The sequence below is a fragment of the Primulina tabacum genome, chromosome 4, assembly GCF_025594145.1.
Source record: "Primulina tabacum isolate GXHZ01 chromosome 4, ASM2559414v2, whole genome shotgun sequence".
Classification (NCBI taxonomy): Eukaryota; Viridiplantae; Streptophyta; class Magnoliopsida; order Lamiales; family Gesneriaceae; genus Primulina; species Primulina tabacum.
In genome coordinates, this window is record NC_134553.1 from 27195687 (window position 1) to 27215939 (window position 20253).

Below are 20253 nucleotides of genomic sequence, written 5' to 3' on the forward strand. Positions count from 1 at the left end.
GAGGACAGTCGTCGAATCTGGGACGTTACACTTATACTTGGTTTACAAATCGCAATCGCAACCTCAAGCTCACACTACACTAAGTTATTCGTACCACTCAGGCTACTCATTGGAGCTATTCATTTTTCAACCGATAAATTCTGAAAGTAAAACTAAGAGTTTCAGTTTGGCAATTTTTAAGTCCAAACTGAAGTGGGTTGTTACATTTTATTTCAATAATCAAAGTCTTCTAGTGAATACCTATCTTTGAGATAGAAGGGATAACATTTGAGCATTTGAAGTTTCTAAACATCCCTAAAAAATTTTTGTGTTTGATTTCTTGTTCAGTCTGTTATCACAATACCCTATCCAAAATATTCAAATCTATTTTTCAGTTTATTTTCGCATTCTCTTAGTTAACTGATCGATATTGACGTACAATATTTAAAGACAGTTTCTAAGAGAACTGATTCACATTCGAAAAATATCTTAAAAATCCAAAGTGTTTATTCAACCCCCTTCTAAACACTTTACCCGTATTGACCGATCCAAATATAAATCACGACCAATAGAATGTTATATAGGACGACAAGACAATTGACCTTGACTCCAGCTCTTATGGCTATCATCATCTTGAGACAGAAAACAATGAAGTCATCAAATGATCCGGCTTTAGCAGTAAGTGATTTGCTATGATGTCCTTCAATATCCTGCACTCAATCTTCATTTCTTTCTTCTTGCCGAAGAATTTGAGAGATGCACGAGACAGTGAAACTTAACCTTCATTTTTTCAATGGTTGCAGAAGGTAGTCTATTGAATCGATGATTCCTTCTGTTGGCATACCGAAAGTTTCAGTTAAATTTTTTGAGTGACAGAGCAGGTTTGATCACAAATGGTGCGTATTATTGTCTCATATTATATTTTGTAGAGGAAAAGAAATGAGACAGTCCCTCTTCGTAGATGTAACTGCACATCCTAGAAAACATTTTAGCCCAATTGTTTCTAAAGTCTTGAACATGTGTAGCATGATATTATCCAACAGCAGATAAACAACATCAAAATTGATTTGGAGAGCGTTGATCATGAAGAAAGACATTTTCAAGGAATATTAAGAATGATTTATTAATAATATTCCTTTGAGTGTGAAGGCTTGAGGAAGAAGATTATCAGAAAAACAGTGACTTGAGTCGATGAAATTTTGTGAATATATACGGTCGCACAAGGACAAACACGTCAGCCCACGTGTCAATATGTTTGTGGAGAATATTTAAGACAGTAAATAAATGTGCCTAACAAAATTAAATACAATAATAAATTGGATAATTTACCCTTTTATCAGATTGCTATTAGGTAAATCTCAATAGATAAAAGTAAGATCAAACTAATCATGAGCTGGAGTTGTAAGTCAACTAGAGCTTATAGGTCCGACTTTTATCTTTTCAGCCTAATATGAAAATTCTATCTAAGAACATCCAATATTGATTTAAATTAATAAGCCTTGTAATATTTCTAAAATAAGAAAACTTATTTTCAGGTAATGTCTTGTTGAAGATATCAGCAACTTGCTGATCTGTTGAAACATACTCCAATATGATATCTTTCTTCATGGCACAATCTCTTATAAAGTGATGTCCAATGTCAATGTGCTTGGTCTTTAAGTGAAACACGATATTATATGTGATCGCTATAGCACTTGTGTTGTCACAGAATATTGGAAATTAATCAGCTTGAACACCATAGTTTCTGAGTTGTTGTTGAATCCACAGTAGTTGAGCACAAAAACTATTAGCAGCTAGGTATTCTGCCTCAGCTGTTAATGTAGCTATCATGGTTTTCTTCTTGTTAAACCAAGAGATTGGTCTGTCTCATATAAAATGACAATTTCACTTGTGTTTTTACTATCTATTTTATAACCTGCATATTTTTCATCAGATTAACCAATTAAATTGAAACTAAAATCTTTTGGATGTCATATTCCAACATTTTGAATACCCTTATGATATTTAAAAATTCATTTAGCGTCAATATAATGCGATTGTTTAGGATTTGTATAGAACCTAGCACAAATTAAGACAACAAACACGATGTCTGGATTGCTTGAAGTTAAATAAATTAGTGAATAGATCAATCCTCTGTATAGTGACACATCGCTGATGGTCCACTCTCATTCGTGTCCAGCTCTATTGAAGAGCCCATGGGTGCTGATGCTGCTGAGAAGTTCTCCTTTCCCAACTTCTTGAGAAGTTCTTTTGGTATATTTATGTTGATTGATGAAAATTCCATTGTCAAGCTATCTAACTTGAAATATGCGGAAGAACGTCAGCTCACCCATCAAATTTATTATGCATCTCCTTAGAGAACTTTTCACGTAGTTTGGGGTTAGTTGACTTAAATATAATATCATGAACATATATTTTAAATAGTAAGGTGTGATCTCCTTTAATGAATTTAAATAAAGTTTTATCAACTATGATAATCATGATTAATAATAAAGTTAGACAAAGTATTATACAAAGCTCAAGGAGCTTGTTTCAGCCCATAAAAATATTTATCTAGTTTAAACTCATATTCAGGTAATAATTAAATAAATATGATTCACGAATCCAGAAGGCTGTTCTAAATATAAATCTTACTATAATAATCCATTAAAAAAGCACAGTCAACATCCATTTGGTGAACTTTGAATTCATTAAATATAGCATAAGCAAGGAATATCTAAAAGATTATAATCTGGATACATGTGCAAATGATTCATCAAATTCTATTCTCTTCTCGTTTTTATAACCTTGAGTAACTAATCTATCATTGTTTCTAATAACATTATCATTTTCATATAATTCATTTATGAAAACCCATCATGTACCTATATCATATTGATATGATGAGCAAGGAACTAAATGTAAAACTTTGTTTCTATCAAATAGATTTAATTCTTCTTGCATAAAATTTATCCAATTTGAGTAAATTAGATCTTCATCAATTTTCTTATGTTCTAATTGAGCTATGAAATCAGAATGCAAAAATTCATCAATGATCTGTTTTTTAATTCTTAAAGCACCAGAAGGGTTACCTATAACAAGCTCTGGTGGATGATTTTTACTCCACCGATAGCATGGTCCAAAAGGATTTGGATCTACAGTAGGAGGATTTTGTTCTTCTTGGATCGAATAAAATTGTTCTAACATAAGCACAGTTTGATTTTGAGTTTTATAAAATATATCTATTGTTAGTTCACCTTGATCTTTCAGTAACAACACGATGTCCTCATCAACTCGATTGATGGAAATTTCTGGCTCACAATGAAAATTATATGTTCATTGATATGAAACTCATAATCAATTTTACAATGAATAATAATGTTTTCCATTCTATTTGTAAGATCATTTTAGTGTGCATTGAGTGCATTAGGAATAGAAGAAGATTAATCAAATACTATATGAACAGATTATTCAACAGATAGACTTCTAGTATTAAATACATGATAGGCTTCACTCATAGATGAGTATCGTAAAAGTATTGAAGCATATGATCTCAAATCAAAGGTATTTAAATGATTTTATTATTTTTGTGAATAAAGAACTTACAACTAAATACCCAGAGGTAAGATATTTCTGTTTGATTTCCATTCCAGCTCTGATATGGTGGTTTTCCATGCCTTTGATTGATCATTGATATGTTCTGAGTATAACAGGCGATGTTTAAATCCTCGTCCCAAAAATGACGTGAGATCTCATAGTTAGCTAACATGTTCGAGTTATTTCTTTAATTATTATTGTATAGTCCAAAAACTAGTATACGTAAATCGTATGCATAACTTAATGAGTTAATTAATTTAAATAATTTAAATTAATTGAATTATACATTCAACATGTTTAATTTAGTTTAAATATTTATATGTTTATTTTCTTGGTATTTAATTGCATTTCTTGAATTTAATATTTTCAGATGAATATTCGATGTTTGGCCGGGGTAGAAGACCGGAGATGATTAAAGTGTAAAAATTAAATGTTATAATTTTATTTTAAGCCAAGAAATTATTTATTTCAAATGATTTATGAATTTTAACATTTTAAAGTTATATTTAAAGTATTAGATGAATTAAAATAAGCATGATATTATCAAATTTCCGTAAATAGGAGATTTAATCTCGAGCATAATGTTTAATATTTTACTAAATTATTTATCACTTAATTAATTGGTTTTTTTAGTATTTAATTAATTTTCAAAGTTTTTAGTAAAAAAGAATAAAAACACACAACTCACACACACAAACACACACACCAACACACACACACAAAATCGTAAAAATCTAGGGTTTTGGCCTCCAAATAGCCTCCTCCCTTTCTCCACATCTACCTACAATATATTCGTGAATTTTCACAAGTTTCTGGTATGGAAAAACTCTAACAATCATCCTCCATTCATTTTCTACGTTCCCTCATGTCGGTATTTGTTTATTCGAGCGTTTAAACACAAATACATGTTCTAAACATTTTTTATGCTTCAATGTTGTTATATACTGTTATTTGATGATATATGCAGGAAAAAAGTTTCCCTACATGAAAGATTTGAATCGAAATCGTTTATACACATGCTGTAATTTTCTGCAAAAGTTTCTTCAAGTTTCCATGAATTTTTGATGCGTAGGCTTCGTGTGGATCGTCTGGCATATCGTTGCTGTGTGTGAGGATGTATTAGGATGTGTTTAGATGTTGTTTATCAGTCCTTGTAAGGTCAGAAGTCTGCTGGTTGCACATAGGAAGCAAGGAGTGCTGCTGCTGTCGATCACGCATGTGGGCCGCTTTTTTGTTTCAGTCGATTCGTTCAATGCTAGCGAAAGGTTTGGGGCTCTTGGCTAGGGTCTGGAACATGTCTTATGGTGTTAAAGTGAGCCTGGTCTTGGGCGGTTATGGTCTGGTCGGGTAAAGTCGTTGTATGTACGAAGTGGCAATTGCACGCATGGAAACCCGTGATAGGCACTGTCAAGGCTTTTATGATCTACGGCTTTTGTGGACGACCTGAGTTGGTAACGTTAGAGTAGGTGCACATTGAGCCAAGTGTTGGCCGAGGGTTCACATTGAAGCTCAATGAATATCAATCTTTATTTTAATAATATTAGAAATTATTGTTTTGGCACATCTTTATCTGTATACCCATACTTGTTGCATAAAAAAGTCCTTGAATATAAAAATAGTAGAAAGAATATGTGATGCTCATATGATGAGTATCATGAAACTCAAATTTGGAATATCGTATATTCTAAACAGTTCTAGTCAATTCAACCATCGCTAAGAAGGATAAAGGCCACTCGAGTTTGAGACTAGTATCTGCGATGTGAATACCATTTTTCATTGGTAGGGGACATTGTGATGTCCGATCCTGCAGATAGGTGCTCTTTGTAGAGTGCACTGAACAACCATTCATAAAGGACTTTCCAAGTTGTTCTCACTTATCGAGTGGAAACGTCCTAGTTTATGGTTGTACACCATTAGTCCTTATGACCCAGGACAACATTGTGACTCTATGTGCTAGCATTGTATTTTGACTTGTTTACCGACTCATACGGGGTCATCAGGTGGCAAGGTTGGGTGTTTTTTGTCGAAACATATAGGAGTCTATGCATTGTAGTCGGGGATTCACCACTTACCTTTGGGTATGGATATCCTATGTGATCTCAGGTGTATGTAGTTTGAAATATCTGATAAGAGTGTTGGTGGTAATTAAGAAAGGAGTTTCTTATATTACACCATTGATGCAACTACGACATGACACATAGTATCTATTCTTTGACAACTCTCGATATACCAATAGTTGTCGAATAGATCGTGATATATGAGATGAAGGGACCATACTCTACGCTAACCATAATGGAATGGTTCTTGGAGGCACTATCATTTGATACCTATGAAATCATGTAATAAATGCTGCTAGACGTTTAACATGATTGGTTGGGTACTATCAGACTTGAGTTCTGGCGTTCTTATCATCAAAGAGTTGATAAGTAAAAATGCAGCAATATGGGTATGCTTATATAATGACATGTTTAGTCTTGAATTACATTGAGATGTGAACACACTGCTAGTTTTATCAATGAACCATTGAGATCAACACAAGTACTAGCTTTCTAGATCTCGTTGAGAAGAAAATTAGTTCAATGTGTTGAAGGCTTATATAGGTGTTTATAAGCACAAGGAAAATTAGAAGTATGACTTCTATAAGGAGAATGAAACTTTTAAATTGTGGAAGTGTTCCTAAATTAAAATTTGGTCAAATTAATAATGTATTTAAAAATTGTGATTTTCATAAAACATTGTTATGATCGTAATTAAATTAATTCAAGTGTTGAATTAATTAAACACTACTGGACCTAGTAGAGTCCAAATAATTAAATTAATCGAAAGTGTTGAATTAATTAAATAACATTGGGTCTTGTAGAGTCCAAATGGAAATAATTATTCAACTAATGGGCTTGAATAAATTCAAGTAAGATTTAATTGATCCCAAATGTGTTTGAGATATTAAAATAATAATCCATGAGTTTGTACATGTTACAAACCCAAATAAAATGCTATGGAGGTGGAAGGTTTGGAGTCAACTTTTTTAAATTAAAGTCTAGCATGTCTTTGGAATACACTACACCTTTTGTAGGAACCATGAAAATCCTTCCCTTCTTTCCTCACTCTCTTGGCCGAAATTTTACTTGCTTTTCATCCAAAAATTTTTCTTCTTCATTTCATAAATTGATAGAAAATTTCTCAATGAAATTCACTTATATTTTCTAATGCAAGTGTAAGGTGGTTTTAGATTGTTGGTGATGGGCTTGATTTTGAGCATGGAATGCTCAAGGGAAGCTTGTAGATTTGTCTACCATTAAAGAGCTAAGTTGTTTAAGAACTTAGTTGAAGCCATCATCAATCCTCGTGATTGATAGGTAAAACACTAAAATACCCTATGTATGTTTGTGTTTTTTGTATTTTCTGCACACTAGTAAGGGGTGCTTAGTTTTGCTCTTGTAAATGCTATTTTAAAACTTTTGTTTCGCATTCTGCTCACCCGTAGACGATCCCTATTTAAGTGGTATCAGAGCTTAAGTCACTTTTTGTGTAGCAAATACATGATATTATACCGAGAACCTATTTCTAACTACAAGAAATTGACACAATGATTCGTGGGCCGGGTTTGGGGGTTGTTTCGGTGCATGGTTTCGGGCAGCCCATGGGGCTACTGAAACACACCAACATAATTTTTTAAAAAAATTGTGTTCGCCGGAATTCAGCGATGGAGCTCTGGCAACAACGATGACGGCTAGAGTTTCCAAAAGTGTTTTGAGATATCAAAGTATTATGGGCCATTAAGTTTAAATATACAAAATGTGTGTATATTTTCTCATTAAATAAATAATTGAAGTTAGACTTTAATTATTCATAGTAAATTATGATTTACAAGAAATTCGATTATAAATAAATTAATTAGAAAGTAAACAAATGAGTTTGTTTACTTTGTTGATTTAATTTATAATCGTGGTGGCTAGTGATTGGATCAAGATATAATATTAGATCAATTAATTATTATGATAATTAATTGAAGGTGTATGATATCTTTTAGTATTTATTAAAGTTAAGCATATTAGAATAACTAAATGGTGTCTTGGTATGTTTTTTAATGTATCTAAATTACCCTCACTCCACTCTCCACGTTTTTTCTAGATCCAATCAAATTATTTCTTCTCTCACAAGTGCCAAACGAGACAACTTCATTCTACTTTCATTTTCTACATCTAGGTTAAATATCTTTCTTTCACAAAATCATCTCAAATTGTCGCCTCTTCCCTTCCAAAACAAGCGCATTGAAGTGGAGTTTCGAATGCTCGCTGGAGAGCACGGAGACCGAGTCCAACGCCTGTATAGAGCACCCTGAAAAACTCAAAAATTGTTGTCTCTCAGAAGTTCTAAACATATGTCCACGAGAGACGTCACCTCGGACGCCGTACATGTCTTCCTCGATACTTCGAGCAGTTGGTTGAGACGCTCAACGCCAACCATCCTCTCCTTAGTGTCCTTCGACGCGCCAAGTCTAGCGTCTCCTCCATAACTACGGTGGTTTGGCTGCAACACCCTACGGTTATTTCAAGTTTTTTCTTCTTTAAATTTATTTTAGTTTGATTACGTGTATTGGTGTGATACGACGAAATATTATAATTTTGATCGATTTAAGTGGTCTTATATTTTTTAAACTTAAAATTATTGAAGATATATGGGTAAATGTTGGATTTATGTTTCGAAACTAAGCTTATTTGTGAATATGGCTTGAATTTATGCTGAAACATGTAGTCGTACTCTGTAGCAACAGGAACAGAGCATATTGGGACTTTTTTCATCCCCATTTTGTAATACTTTGATAGAATTTTCCATGGGGTGGGGTGGGGGGGAAGGGATTTGGCTCTACTTGGATTCATCGGTTTCCACTTTAAAGCTTCAACGGTTGAATGATATCAGGAAGCGGTGGCTTTCAATTGTTCATTGGAAGACAAGCACAGGAACCCATCTCCTCACGGAGGCCGGGGTGCTCTGCAATCGGAAGGCGGATGCCCCTCTGATCTTATCTTCCTCGCCAGCAGAGGCTGCGTTCCTTTTGTCAACACCCCATTTAAACTAATTATAAATCACTGAATGTTCGTTTACTATTGTTGATTTTAATTTTCTTTCGGGATAGAGATAGTAATGTTGACTATAAATGTAATAGCCAAGCCTGGTGAACGGTATGGTTTAAGATTTCGCATGATTATTGGCTATTTGGGTAAGTTTAAGTATAGTTTTGATGTTAAGGATGGCGATTTATGATTTATAGTATTGTTGATGATAGATGTTGTGTAGTTTGATTGTAGCGTCATTACGATTAAATTCATGATAATTCGTATGTTGAGCCAATTGGTATGAGGTCAATTGAAGTGGTTAGATAAGACATAGAGGTGTAACTTTCTTATTTTGAGTTTTGTTCAAATCATTGTGGAAGTTAAGCCAAAAGTGTCCCGAAGTGTGTCGTGTGTTTCGACGTTCCTCCAGTGACACATGTTGGGAGATTTAGCATAACGTTTTACTCAGACATCCAAATGATCTGAAATTTTGAGAGGTTCAAGAAAAGACATAGAGCTACAACTTTGTAGTTTACCATTTTTCCAAATTATGAAGGAAAGAGGCGTTTCGGAGGCGATCTTTGGAGAAGTTGTGCGCATAGTGGATAGCGCACCCGCGCTCTAAAAGATGACAGCACCCGCGGTCTAATGTTTCAAATTTTTGGATGAGTTGCCGAAGGCATAGCGCACCCGCGGTGCATGGGCTAGCGCACCCGCGGTCTGTGAACAGTAAAGTCGTGTTTTTGGTGTTTTAAGGTATAAAATAGGTGGAGACTTCACTTTTCTCTCATTTCTTTCCCATTCTCTCGGTTTCTTCAGAGCAAGGAAGCTAGGGTTCCTTTTCCTTTCATTTCCTTCCTTTGATTCTAGCATTTTGTTGGATTATTGAAGTGAGATCAAGATAGTTTTGGGTTCAAGTAAGCTAAGGTAAGCTTTTGGTCTAGTTTATTCTTAGTTTTTGGTGTTGGAGATGATATGGGTTGTTGATGGTGTTGGTTTTATGGCTTTATGGTATTGTTGTTGGACTATTGAGTTGTTGATAGTGTTATTCATGGTTTATTGTTGTAGGTTTTGTACAAAGAGATTAGAATCAATTGCTCCAAGGGTTGTAAGTTGAATTTCATTCTTGTGCTCACATGATAATATATGTATGGTATTTCAATGGTTTTAATGTGAAATTCCCTTCATTTGATTCATGATTATGTATTGATACACTTGTTATATATATTGGAGGCATTTTATGTCTCAATTGTGAAAAAGGGAATACAAAAGAAAGAGTATGCAAAGTGTTTGATAAAATGCCCAAGAGAGAGTTCAAATGTTTTATGGATTGATAGATACATAGTCAGAGATTGCATGCAATTAGTTGATCAACGATCATAGGCTTATATCTCTCAGAGTTGTCGATTTATATCGATGGGATATAGGTAGCAGAGATAAAGATACTATATAGATATCAATCCAACCAGAGTAAAGAGAAATACCATCGTTATTGTTATTAATGCTATGATATTCATGTTTCAGAATATTCATGTTTCAGAGTTGGTGGTATTTAATGTTTTCAAAGCCATGTTTTACAGAGTATGCTATGTATCCATTGTTATGTAAGAGTTCCACTTGCTGAGTTTTATACTCATTTCAGTTATTTCATGTGATGCAGATAAGAGCAACGGGCCGGGACGTTGATTGTGGGCCGGAGTCATATGCATACCAAAGATGGAAGGAAGAAGATATTTTGATGGCATTTTGGACATGATCATAAAAATGATATTTTGGATTTTGGTTTCATCATTTGATTGATCATGTATATACTTTTGTTTGTAAAAAGTGAATTTATGTGGTTGTCAAGAAAATTTTTAAATCCTTCCTCTCTTCAAAGAAATGTTTATTTAAATTCCGCTGTTATTTTATTAAAACGGGTCAGAGCTGTTACATTTAGTGGTATCAGAGCACCGTTCTTTGGACCAATGCATATGACTTCGTCTACTTTCAACGGTCCGGGTATGTCTTTTCTTGCATCTATTCATTGTTATTGGTTGATATGTATTATGTGAGCACATTGTAGGAGTTATGCCTCCTAAGAGAAAGGCTTCAGAGGGTGAGGATAGTTCTTCATCTAGAGTTGTCGACGAGTTCGGCAAGTTATTGAAAGAGCAAGCCAAGGTCCATAGTGAGCAGATCCAACAGTTACTCCGTATGCAAGGTACAGGCCAAGGTAGAGCCCAAGGAAGAGACCAAGTGGTTCAAACAGTTGGAACCGATGGGGTATTTACTGCTTTCAAGAGAATGGATCCGCCTGAGTTTGCAGGAAGCACTGATCCATTGGTGGCTGAAGAGTGGATCAAAGCACTTGAGGCGATCTTTGATCATCTCAACTATGAAGACAAGGACAGAGTTGGTTGTGCAGTGTTTATGCTAGTCAAGGCTGCACGTATATGGTGGAATGCTACCAAAGTAGGTGTTGATGTTCCGGCAATGAAGTGGCAAGAGTTCACTGATCTCTTCTATGACAAGTACTTTCCAGATGCACTTCGAGCTAGGAAGGTGACTGAATTTTTAGAGCTTCGCCAAGGAGATTTGAATGTTGGTGAGTACATTCTGAAGTTCGAGGAGGGCTGTCTGTTTGCCCCGTATATTGCTTCCAACGACAAGGATAAAGGTGCTCATTTCATTAGAGGCCTTCAAGCAGAGATCCGGAGGGATATCAACATGTCGAAAGCTGTGACATTCAAAGAGATTGTGGCCAAGGCTTTGTTGGCCGAGCAAGATGAGAAAGACATTGCTAGAGAGAGATAGGCGAGGCAGCAGGCTATGGCTCAGAGAAGTCAAGGTTCAAGCCAAAGAGGAAAAGATAGATTCAAAAGGAAAGGCAAGATGGAACCGAGTTTTAAAGTACCAGCAATTCCATTTGATCCAGAGAAGCCATTGTGTCCCAAGTGCAATAGGCCTCATAGAGGTGAGTGCAGGTTTGGTTCTTATACTTGTTACCGATGTGGCACTGCAGGCCATATTGCCAAGGATTGTCCGAGAGGATCGGGTAAAGAGAAGGTGCAGGGTCGCATCTTCACCATGACGAAGGAAGGTATAAATCTTGATTCTTCTGGGATCTCTAGTACTATTTTAATTTCAGGCAAAGTAGCTACGACATTGATAGATACAGGTGCTACTCATTCTTTTATGTCTTAATTATTTTTGAGATCTTTGGGTATAGTTCCTTCTGTTATTCCCCTCCAGTTTAATGGTGTATTGCCTTAGGGAGATGTGTTGTGCCCGACGTCTATTGTGAATTCATGTTCTGTTCAAATTGATGAGCGAGTGGTTTAAGCCGATTTGATTGTTATTCCGATGGTTGCGTTTGATATTGTACTTGGCATGGATTGGCTATCAACTTACCGTGCAGTGATTGATTGCGTTGCCAAGACAGTGAAATTTGCAGATGATGCAAATAAGGAAGGTATGCTTGCCAGTACAGGTACTTCGCTGGTTTTTCCTTTTATTTCGTGTCTTGAGGCTAAGAAGTTGTTGTTTAGAGGTTGTGATGGGTTTTTGGCTTCGATTGTTGATATGGATGGAATTGTGAAGTTGAATATTGATGATATTGATGTTGTGAGAGAGTTCCCTGATGTTTTTGAGGATGATGTGTCGGGTTTACCGCCGAACAGAGATGTAGAATTTGTGATTGATCTAGTTCCAGGTACGGTTCCTATTTCTAAGGCTCCGTATAGAATGGCCCCTACAGAGATGAAAGAGTTGAAGGCACAGTTGCAGGATCTTTTGGATAAAGGTTTCATTCGGCCGAGTTCTTCGCCTTGGGGAGCTCCGGTTCTTTTTGTTAAAAAGAAAGATGGGTCTTTGTGGTTATGCATTGATTATAGAGAAATCAACAAAGTGACGATTAAGAATAAATATCCGTTGCCACGGATAGACGATCTTTTTGACCAATTGCAAGGGGCTACAGTGTTTTCGAAGATTGATCTTCGATCTGGCTATTATCAGTTGAAAGTTAGGGAGTCTGATATCCCTAAGACGGCGTTCCGCACCAGGTACGGTCATTATGAATTTCTGGTTATGTCGTTTGGTCTGACTAATGCTCCTTCAGTCTTTATGGATCTGATGAACAGGGTGTTCAAGCCGTATTTGGATAGTTTTGTCATTGTTTTTATTGATGACATATTGATCTATTCCAAGACTAGAGAGCTTCACTCAGAACACCTCAAAGTTGTTCTTCAGTTGTTGAGAGAGAAGAGGTTGTATGCTAAGTTGAAGAAGTGTGAGTTCTGGTTGAAGCAGATTTCTTTCTTAGGCCATGTTGTTTCGAAGGATGGTATAGTGGTTGATCCAATAAAGATTGAGGCGATACAGAAGTGGCCTATTCCTACCACTGTATCAGAGGTACGCAGTTTTCTTGGTTTGGCGGGTTATTATCGTCGCTTTATTTCAGATTTTTCCAAGATTGCCCTGCCGTTAACCAATCTGACGAGGAAGACTGTGAAGTTTGAGTGGTCCAATGAATGTCAGAGTGGATTTCAAGAGTTAGAAGATAAGTTGACGACAGCTCCTGTTCTTGCATTGCCCAGTGGTTCAGAGGATTTTGTTGTTTTTACTGATGCGTCGAAGAAAGGTCTTGGTGCAGTGCTGATGCAGCGTGGAAAGGTTATAGCTTATGCTTCTCGCCAGTTGAAGGACTACGAGAAGAATTATCCTACGCATGATTTGGAGCTGGCAGCTGTGGTTTTCGCCCTGAAGATTTGGAGACATTATTTGTATGGCGAAAAGTGTGAAATCTTCACGGACCACAAGAGTTTGAAGTATTTGTTTTCTCTGAAAGAACTCAATATGCGACAGAGATGGTGGTTAGAGCTTGTCAAAGACTATGATGTGACTATTAGTTACCACCCAGGGAAAGCGAATGTTGTAGCGGATGCTTTGAGCCGTAAGTCGAGTTCTTCTTTGAGTTCGATGATTCAGCAGCCGTTGTTGTTAGACTTGCAGAGAGAGGAGATAGCTTTGGTGGTTCCGGGGACCATTGCTAGTTTTTCAGCATTGGTTATTCGGGCTACATTGACAGACAGGATCCGTAGAGAGCAGGCCAGTGATTTACAGTTGACAGAGATGAGAGCCAGAGCAGAGGAGAGAGGTAATTCAGAGTTTGGATTGAATGGAGATGGTTTGGTGACTTTCAGAGGCCGTATTTGCATTCCTGTTGGTGATGATATTCGGCGAGACGTCTTGACAGAGGCACATACCGCGCCATACTCGATACATCCAGGTGGTACCAAGATGTATCAGGATCTTCGTAGACTCTATTGATGGCCAGGTATGAAGAAAGATATTGCCATGTTTATTTCTCAGTGCCCAACTTCTCAGCAAGTGAAGATCGAGCACCAGAGACCTGCTGGGACATTGTTGTCATTGTCGATTCCTCAATGGAAATGGGAGCATATTACGATGGACTTCGTGACTGGTCTTCCAAGGACGCAGAAAGGTTATAACTCTATTTGGGTTATCGTTGATCGGTTGACCAAGTCAGCGCATTTTCTTCCAGTTAAGACAACGTATTCCATGAACCAGTATGCCGAAGAGTATATAGCATAGATTGTTAGACTTCATGGTGTTTCTGTGTCGATTGTGTCTGATCGTGACCCTAGATTTACTTCAGAGTTTTGGAAGAGTTTACACAGAGCATTGGGTACACGGTTAGCATTTAGTACAGCATATCATCCCCAGAGAGACGGTCAATCAGAGAAAGTTATTCAGATTTTAGAGGATATGCTCAGAGCTTGTACTATAGACTATCCAGGTAGTTGGGATTCCAAATTGTCTTTAGTTGAGTTCACGTACAATAATAGTTACCAAGCGACGATCGGCATGGCACCATATGAAGCGCTTAATGGCCGAAAATGTAGATCTCCCTTGTATTGGGATGAGATTGGTGAGAGGAAGATGTTGGGTCCAGAGTTGGTCCAACAGACAGCTGATGTTGTTGATGTTATTCGGGAGAGGATGAAGACAGCGCAGTCGAGACAGAAGAGTTATGCTGATGTGCGTCGTAGGCCGTTGCAGTTTGAGGTTGGCGACCATGTGTTCTTGAAGATTGCACCTCTCAAGGGTGTGATGCGGTTTGGCAAGAAGGGAAAGTTGAGTCCGAGATTTATTGGCCCATTTGAGATCTTGGATAGAGTTGTTGATCGAGCTTACAGGTTAGCCCTACCGCCAGATCTTGACAGAGTTCACAATGTTTTTCATGTATCTATGCTCAGGAAATATATTGCTAATCCTTCCCATGTTCTTCACCACGAGCCATTGGATTTGACGCCGAATTTGACTTACCAAGAGATTCCGGTCCAGATTCTTGATCGCAAAGTTAAAGTATTGAGAAACAAAGCGATCGGCATTGTTAAAGTCCTTTGGAGGAATCATTTGATTGAAGAGGCCACGTGGGAACCAGAGGACGAGATGAAAGAGAAGTACCCTGAGTTGTTTGCGCAGTGACGTCAATTTCGAGGACGAAATTCCTCTAAGGAGCGGAGATTGTAATAGCCAAGCCTGGTGAACGGTATGGTTTAAGATTTCGCATGATTATTGGCTATTTGGCTAAGTTTAAGTATAGTTTTGATGTTAAGGATGGCGATTTATGATTTATAGTATTGTTGATGATAGATGCTGTGTAGTTTGATTGTAGCGTCATTACGATTAAATTCATGATAATTCGTATGTTGAGCCAATTGGTATGAGGCCAATTGGAGTGGTTAGATAAGACATAGGTGTAACTTTCTTATTTTGAGTTTTGTTCAAATTATTGTGGAAGTTAAGCCAAGAGTGCCCCAAAGTGTGTCGTGTGTTTCGACGTTCCTCCAATGACATATGTTGGGAGATTTAGCATAACGTTTTACTCAGACCTCCAAATGATCTGAAATTTTTAGAGGTTCAAGAAAAGACATAGAGCTACAATTTTGTAGTTTACCATTTTTCCAAATTATGACGGGAAGAGGCGTTTCGGAGGCGATCTTTGGAGAAGCTGTGCGCAGAGTGGAGAGCGCACCCGCGCTCTAAAAGATGACCGCACCCGCGGTCTAATGTTTCAAATTTTTGGATGATTTGCCGAAGGCATAGCGCACCCGCGGTGCATGGGCTAGCACACCCGCGGTCTGTGAACAAAAAAGTCGTGTTTTTGGTGTTTTAAGGTATAAAATAGGTGGAGACTTCACTTTTCTCTCATTTCTTTCCCATTCTCTCGGTTTCTTCAGAGCAAGGAAGCTAGGGTTCCTTTTCCTTTCATTTCCTTCCTTTGATTCAAGCATTTTGTTGGATTATTGAAGTGAGATCAAGATAGTTTTGGGTTCAAGGAAGCTAAGGTAAGCTTTTGGTCTAGTTTATTCTTAGTTTTTGGTGTTGGAGATGATATGGGTTATTGATGGTGTTGGTTTTATGGCTTTATGGTATTGTTGTTGGACTATTGAGTTGTTGATGGTGTTATTCATGGTTTATTGTTGTAGGTTTTGTACAAAGAGATTAGAATCAATTGCTCCAAGGGTTGTAAGTGGAATTTCATTCTTGTGCTCACATGATAATATATGTATGGTATTTCAATGGTTTTAATGTGAAATTCCCTTCATTTGATTCATGATTATGTATTGATACACTTGTTATATATATTGGAGGCATTTTATGTCTCAATTGTGAAAAAGGGAATACAAGAGAAAGAGTATGCAAAGTGTTTGATAAAATGCCCAAGAGAGAGTTCAAATGTTTTATGGATTGATAGATACATAGTCAGAGATTGCATGCAATTAGTTGATCAACGACCATAGGCTTATATCCCTCAGAGTTGTCGATTTATATCGATGGGATATAGGTACAGAGATAGAGATACTATATAGATATCAATCCAACCAGAGTAAAGAGAAATACCATCGTTATTGTTATTATTGCTATGATATTCATGTTTCAGAATATTCATGTTTCAGAGTTGATGATATTTAATGTTTTCAAAGCCATGTTTTACAGAGTATGCTATGTATCCATTGTTATGTAAGAGTTCCACTTGCTGAGTTTTATACTCATTTCAGTTATTTCATGTGATGCAGATAAGAGCGACGGGCCGCGACGTTGATTGTGGGCCGGAGTCATATGCATACCAAAGATGAAAGGAAGAAGATATTTTGATGGCATTTTGGACATGATCATAAAAATGATATTTTGGATTTTGGTTTCATCATTTGATTGATCATGTATATACTTTTGTTTGTAAAAAGTGAATTTATGTGGTTGTCAAGAAAATTTTTAAATCCTTCCTCCCTTCAAAGAAATGTTTATTTAAATTCCGCTGTTATTTTATTAAAACGGGTCAGAGCTGTTACAATAAAGAGGGTGCCAACTGTGGTTTCAAACTATAAATAGAATGCTCCATTGGAGGACCACAAAAGCGTGACGCTGGGCTGCGGCCGCAATTGCCTCGGAAGCTGCTGATTGCCTGGTATTTTCTTGAATTAAATATCACTGTATTTATGACATTATTTGATGATAATTTCAAGATTTTTTGTTGAGCTAAATTAATTGTATTGGGAGTTCAGCGAAAGAAAATCATGAGCGTATGTTACTTAAGTTGTATGATGATTTGCTGATGTGCTTCATTGAAAGGTTGCTAGGGTCATCGGTAAAAAATAAAGTCAAATGTTATATTAGGACAATATCTAGCCTCTATTTATTTCTTTCTTATGAGGAAGTAGCAAACAGTGAGGAAACATCTTGATAAGTCTGAGTTATACTTAGATTACTTACTTACATTTTTTTCTTTTTTCCTTTTCCAGTTTAAAAGTTACCCGTATACAAGTTCAAGAATCCCGATCATTCCATAGTTGCCGAAGGTAAATGTGAACTTTGTGATGGAGGAATTTCTCATATGTCATTTTTAAACAATTTTTTGTTAGGACTGTGGGAGGATGGCATGAGTAGAGGACTTTTTAGGTATGACGTAATATCCTGTGAGACAAAGGTCATTCCAGGTAAGTATGGTTTTATTGCACAGCTGAACGAGGGGCGCCATCTCAAGAAACCTCCGACATAATTTCATATTGACAAGGTCATCCAACCCGTCGATGATAGCAAATTTAACGTCACTAAAGTGGGGCAAGAGGAAGTGCTCTTTAGGTTTGAGCCATGCACCGGAAACAAATCTTACTACTGTTCCAGTGCCTTCCGCATCCACCCGGGAAAGTTCACCCACAGTGGTTACGACAAATGTGAGTTGTTTTACCACATGACTGAAATTGGTAAACATTGATGCCACATGTTTTGATTTAAATAATTTGATAAAATTTTATTTTATGTACACCAGATAGTTTATTTTTCCTCTTTAGATTTATATAAGTTTTATTACTGTTGTAACGGCGTATTATTTTTTGTCTTTTATTCGCTTTTCTGTACGTGTGTTGGTGTGATACGACGAAATAATTTAATTTTAATCGATTTAAGTTGTCAAATATTTTTTAAAATTGAAGTTATTGAACATATATGGGTAAATGTTGGATTATGTTTCGAAACTAAGCTTATTTGTGCATATATGGCCTGAATTTATGCTAAAACATGTATCGAAACTAAGCTTATTTGTGCATATGGCTTGAATTTATGCTAAAACATGTAGTCGTACTCTGTAGCATATGGCTCCACTATGTTATGATGAATTGTTGGACTTTGAGATGGCTTGAATTTATGCGAACACATGTAGTCGTACTCTGTAGCATATGGCTCCACTATGTGATAATGAATTTTTGGACTTTGAGATGGCTTGCGCTTCCAATTGGAATCACTCGATTTTGACCAACCATGAGAATGTTATCAACTTCCTACCAATATGTGTCGAAGAGGAACATGCTTCCTACCAATATGTGTCGAAGAATGGAAATTTGGTGAGTTTTGGTCAAGTAATAGGAAAATATCTTAAGGCATGTAAACTAAAATTTTATAAGTTGTTATAGACTAAGCAATTAGGCAAAGGTTTGATAATGTTAAGGTATTTGAATGCATTCAAGATATTATTGTGGATGTATCTCACAATTAAAGTTTGATGTGATGATGGTGGAGACGGGCTATCTTGGTGTATTACTCCATTTTGTACTTGAATCATACTACCCAGGTACGTGTTCTTTAGAGTTGTTTGAATTATATTTCCATTCATTGGATGTATCATTGCCCACAACTCTTGGTTTATTGGTCTCCAGATATTGTGCTTAAATTTCCTTTATTTTATTTTCTTGATAAAAAAGTTAGTGATTTACACCTTGGAGTTCAAGCATATGTAAAATGCAGATTTCTGTTATTTTTTGTCAGCTATTCTTGGTGTAGTTTCTGGTTCTACACCTCGAGCAGATGTTGTTTATTGCATAGATGCACTTGAAAGGCGTCTTGGAAAAACACGTAGCTGGGCAGTGTGCTTTTTGGCCCCATTCTTATTTTCTAATATTTTTTAATATGTACTTGAGTCACTAAATCATTATCTTAAGGCTTCTTAAATATTGTTTTATTATAATCTTTAAAGACAATTAAAATTGTATCTTAGTGTATGACTCCATTTTGTGGATATCTCGATACCATTTTCCTTAGGTCATCACTACAGCTCAAAAAATTGATTGATTTATTTATTCACATCAGGTTTGCATATTGCTGAGCAATCTCATTATTACATTCTCCTTTATATACTTTTATTTTTATCTTTTTTTTTCAATCCATATTAAATTACACAGTAACACATAAATTCTTTTGGATTTTTTTATGAAATTTTTGTCCATACATTGGTGAAGCTGGAAAAGATAACTTCAGATTTTATTATGCTTTCTTTCGTTATAAAATAGTATCATAAAATCCTCATTATTTAATTTGATCCCTATGAAATAGTGACCATAATGTCATATGATAATTTTTTTAAATGATAAATAAAAAAAACTACTATATCTTTTATATCTTCTACTATTTTTTAAAGTTGGGCATACTATAGTAACTAAACCGTGTCTTGGTGATCCACTTCACTCATTCCACGATTTTTTTAAAGGTTTGATTTTTACTACTTCTCTTTTTAGTAATGTTTTTACCTCTTATGAGTGTTTTCCAATTTTTTAGTTTATTGTTCCAGTTCTAAAATCTCGAAAATATGACGAACATCATGAATGTTAGTTTCAGTTTCCCCTTATGAATGTTTTCAAATTTTTAATTGTAGATCAAGGTTTTAAATTTTGTCCAACTCTTTGTTCTATTAGGGTTATTTTCATCTTCCCTCAATTTTTTTTACCTTGCAATACATATATCTATGTACATGTGGAGTATATTCCTTTGTTCTCTTTTTAAAAAATTTTCAATCCTGCATTTATTTAATTTTCCGGAACAAATGTTGGATTCATAATAAATCGCAGTAACTTGAAAATCATTTGACTATTTGCTTACTTCTTTTACGTCGAATTTTATCATTATTTCACATGAGATGATATTGTGGCTTCAAAAAAAATAATTTTTATGATGAAAACCTATATCATGTAAGGCAACAAATTGTGTTTGGCAAATTTATTTAAGCTTCGGAATCCATTGCCTTTCATGATTCACGTACAAAATATTTCGGTGTCATGCTGTTGTGATATCATGAATGTTTAAT

At 35.9% G+C, this 20253-nt stretch overlaps 1 long non-coding RNA gene across 1 annotated transcript; it reads left to right on the top strand.

Annotated features, from left to right (window-relative positions):
- Positions 1-8522: 8522 nt before the first annotated feature.
- On the top strand, positions 8523-19244 carry LOC142541603 (uncharacterized). Its single transcript, XR_012819414.1, has 3 exons — positions 8523-8715; positions 16980-17854; positions 18353-19244. It is a non-coding gene; the product is annotated as an uncharacterized LOC142541603 (long non-coding RNA).
- Positions 19245-20253: the final 1009 nt, after the last annotated feature.